Raw genomic sequence first — 4,700 nt, 5'->3', positions numbered from 1 at the left:
AATTTTAAACAGCGTAGGGAAAAGTGGGGATTTTTTTCTTCTTTGGTGGGGTTTTTCCAAAAAATTATGTACCATCACTGCACGGCGCACACACCCACGAATTACCACAGATTGGTTTATTTGCAAATTGTCGCAATTGCGGAGCACACTTGGATGTTGACCGCACTCAATGATAGTAACATCAAATAAGTTATTACCCTCAAGATTTCGATTCTGATCTCACTCTTGAAATAGATACCTGCGCACTTAATCAGATCCAAATTTGTAGGTCACAGACGGCAGCTATGTGAGATTGAAACTCTCGTTGCTGATTGTCATTTTTATAATATTTTCAATTAAAATGGATAGACGATGAACAGGGTGGTTGTTAGCCAACCAATTTTTACAAAACCATTTTCTATTACAAAAACATATCAACACGTTATTTTTAAAACTGCAGCATAACATAGCGTAAAACTTCTTGTTTTATTATTGAAAATTTGAAAAACTGTCAGTATTGCTTGTTTTTCATTCGCAATAAATCAAAATTGGCAATTTTTAACTATGTTACCAACGAAAGTGCAGCCAACACCCTAAAATTTTGGGCATTGAGTGTCTTGACAGACGACAGCGTTAACCCCGATTAATTGCGCACTTAATCAGATCCAAATTTATAGGTGACAGACACCAGCGATGCGAGTTAGCGAATAGCTGATTGGCATATTAATAACATTTTCAATTTGATAAAACAAAAATGGATAGAAGACAAGCATTGCGATTGTTAGCCGCACAGATGATGCAAAACCACAATTTGTTAAACAAAAGTATAAATACGTTACTATTAAAACTGCTTCAAAAGATTAAATTGATGAATGAAATGACAAAAGCGATACTGGAAACTAGTACCGAAGTGGTGTCTTCAGAAATAAGGGAAAGAAGCGCCTGGAAATTTGTAAGTTTAATATATATATTTTATATTGAATGTTAATATTTTATACCCCTCGTTTATATATGTTATTAATAAAATGACCGCAATGGCAGTTTTTGGGAGTACGATGTCAAAAAGATGGATGACATCCGATTTAAAGAAAACTTTCGTGTAAATAGAGAAGCTTTTCACAAAGCATGTGAAAAAGTTAAGGAAATCGGAAAGTCCAACAACAACATGCCACTTTGCATTCCACTTCAGAAAATAGTGGCTATTGCGTTGTATGCGTTAGGTTCTTCAGCAGAATACAGAACTGTAGCAAGTTTATTTGGCGTAGGGCGCACCACAGTTGGGGAAATAGTTGTGAATTTCTGCAAAGCTGTGTGTAAAAATTTATCGGATTGCATCAATTCCTATATCCCAAGCACAGAAGAAGTAGAGCGAAATGTACAAGGTTTTGTACACCTTGATTTTCAGCAATGTTGAGGTTCAGCCGAAAAAAGAAGATGCGATCGATTATTACAATTATAAGGGGTGGTATTCGGTTGTTCTGCTGGCAAGTTGCGACTATAGGTAAATTTCATATGCTTATTGGAAATATTTATATAAATCCTTTTACTATTTTATAGATCAAAATTTACATATATACATGTTGGGTAAACTGGAAGAAATAACGATTCTTAGATTTTTGAAGGTAGCTCCTTAAAGAAAATTCATGAAACCGCTGATGTTTTTGCTCAGAGCATCAAAATGATTGGAGATGTTAACGTCCCCGTATTACTTATTGGCGATTCAGCCTTTCGATCAAATCAACCAGTGTAAAAAAAAACATTTAACTATCGTTTATCCAAATGTCGCAGAGTTATAGAGAATGCTTTCGGTCAACTAAAAGCCCGATTTAGAAAAATTGGCAGAGGTTTACCGGTAGCTCCAAAAAACGTTAACGTTATTATACATGCATGCTGTATATTGCACAATTTTCTAAAAAATTAAAATGATGAAATTCCTTCTTCGTGGATCCAAGATGCCGCAGAAATAATTACAGAAATTCAACCACATCACAATACAAGAGCTGGGGAAAATGATGTAACAGCATCGGCTATTAGAAATGCAATAGCTCTGAGTTTTCGTGAGTATAGATGTATAGAGTAGCAGAAAACAAATATTAGTACACATAATTACAAACATCTATTTTTTAAAGAGATAATTTTTTATTTAAACTCATTTTTTGTTACATTATATAATGTTTTAAGACTAGAAAATAACAAAATATTTCATTAAATAATGGTTTAGGACTAGAAAAAACAATAAAATTATTTAATTTCATTTTTTTTTTTGGAAAACAAAACATTTCAAACAAGAAAAGAAACGATAAAATTATTTTAAACTTAAAGTTTCTCTGCGATTTCCTTCATAAGGGTTAAAAATTTTTCGGACAAATTATTGTGCTGTCGAACAGTCTGAATTATTTCCTCTGAAACGTGCTTTGTTTCATCCGCAACCCTTTCCAATATGTCAGTTTGTTTATTTAAAACCTTTAACAACTCTCCAATAAAATTACGTTTTTTTTTGTTGCAGATGAAGGTTATGGTGCGGCATCGGACATGATGGTGATGGTGATGGAACTGAGGGTGGCAGCGGACATGATTGTGATGGCAGCGGATATGATGGCGATGGCAACGGAGGTGATAATGATGAGTCGGACGGCGGCAACAATTGAGTTAATGTTGAATTCTAAAAAAAATTAACTTTATAAATGCATGTATTTATATAAATAAAATAAATTAGTTTTTTACCTCTATGTCTCTATGTACAAAGCCGAATTAACGACAGTACATCCTACTATGCGATGCACAGCATTAATGCCTCCACGGCGAGGGACTACCACCAGAAGGGCCAATTTTGGTTTTCACTTTGTCTTATCTTATTGTTTAACATTTCAAGAATATGTCCTTAAAATTTTAAGTCGATAGAAGCAATATTCCTAGAGTTATCGTCTTGTTAGTCTCCTGGCCTTTAACGCTCTAACTCTAACAGCTGAGGGCGGTAGGGACAGAACATAAACTTTAGACGCGTTTTTCTCAAAACCACTTGTTCAAAGTCCGTGTTCACTGTCAATTTAAAACTACTTGACCGATTCATTTCAAACTTTGAGCACATTTTTAGCATATAAAATGCCTCCCCCCAACGTTTATTAAATAATTTTTTCTTCATTAAGGGTGTTTTCCACCCACAAAATGGCGTAATTTTCTGGTGGAAAATAGCAGTCCAAATAAGTCAAAAGGTCCAATAAAATTACTCAAACCAGATTTGAAAAACAAATTCACAAATTTTTTTTTTTTTACCTTGAAAGGCACGCAGTAGCTGCCGCTACCGAAGGCGTTCGGGTGGCCGGATTTCCCGTAGTGCTCCTCACTCTTTTATACCTGCTTCTGAATCTTCCTGACCTTCGGGACTAATTCTATACTATTTCTTCGAGTATACAGTAGCAATTTAAGAAAAAAAAATGTTCGATTTTTTCAAAATTGTTTGGAGGCACCTGGCCTTGAACGTGAAACGGCTGTCACTGTTCTTATTTTTCATTCACAATAGAATGCAGCTGTCAATTATTAACAATGTTGACAACGAAAATCCCACAAACTCCCTAAAATTTTTAGAGTTATGTTTGGATTCAGCAACGGAGTTAGCTGTGGTAACTCCTGAATTAATCCCGAAAAATGCAGTTAATCCGGTTTAACGCTGCCGTCTGTCAGGGTTATTAGTAAGCAACGGAGTTATCTTAATTTCTGAATTAATCCGGATTAATGCTGCCGTCTGTCACCGCTATTACGTTTGGTATTTTTCATTCGAAAGACATTTCGAAGGAACGGATACGTTTATATACACGTTTGCGAATGTCATCATGCCAGATTACGATAGAATCGTTACGATCACGTACGTTATAATTTGAAATACAACTATTTACGTGACGAGTGATACGTTCACGGATGTAACGATTCGACCTCTGGGCAGTAGATCTCTAGCTGATGGCGATTTCAATGCCAAACGGTGGGGATCTCATCTTACTAATCCCAAAAGTCGCGAGTTATACAAATGCATTATGGAAAAAAATGTAAATGTTCTTTCTACTGGTTGACACACTTACTGGCTCGCAGATCCCAGCAAGACCTCTGATTTGATCGATTTTGCTGTTGTTTTTGAAATTGACGCTAATGACTATGCCTGACTTCCCTAAACACAAGCAGCTGCAGCCGCGTGCCTAAAGCCCGTTGATGTAATTTGACTCCAGAAGTTATTTGTTATTCTAGCAAGCTTGCGGACGCATTGTCAGCGATTCGATGGGATGAAATCGAATATGTGATCGCTGACCCTATGTGTTTGCTGATGTTGTTGTTATGACTTCTTGACGCATGCTGAGCACTTTTAGGACATAGGTTCTGATGTTATACATATCACTTCCATTATTCTTTTGCCGGTGTTGTTGTCATGCGTTGACTTGGGGATGCGTGATCAGCAATTTTCGGATATTCACCGTTTGCGTGATCGCTGGTGTTAACTATCCTTCTTCTGAAGTCGCTCTCATGTTCTTTTATTACCTTGTTCAAGATCACGGTGCTGGACTTTCTTCGGTTTAACAGGGTTACTCCGATTATAGCGACAATAAATAGTATCTACTAAGAGAAGTGTGCCTCCTGATAGTAACGAACGCATGTTAAAAAGATTATGCAGACTTGCAATGTGCTTGAGGTTCCTCATATTTACTTTCTGTAAATGTGGTAGGACAGAAAGTCAA

The 4,700-nt window shown here is 36.2% G+C and overlaps 1 pseudogene; it reads left to right on the top strand.

The window, feature by feature from the left end:
• The first annotated feature begins 1,573 nt into the window (after positions 1-1,573).
• LOC125776766 (uncharacterized) lies at positions 1,574-2,702 on the top strand (annotated as a pseudogene).
• The last annotated feature ends 1,998 nt before the right edge of the window (positions 2,703-4,700 follow it).

The sequence above is a fragment of the Bactrocera dorsalis genome, chromosome 2, assembly GCF_023373825.1.
Source record: "Bactrocera dorsalis isolate Fly_Bdor chromosome 2, ASM2337382v1, whole genome shotgun sequence".
Taxonomy (NCBI): Eukaryota; Metazoa; Arthropoda; class Insecta; order Diptera; family Tephritidae; genus Bactrocera; species Bactrocera dorsalis.
This window is presented reverse-complemented; position numbering and strand designations above follow the sequence as displayed.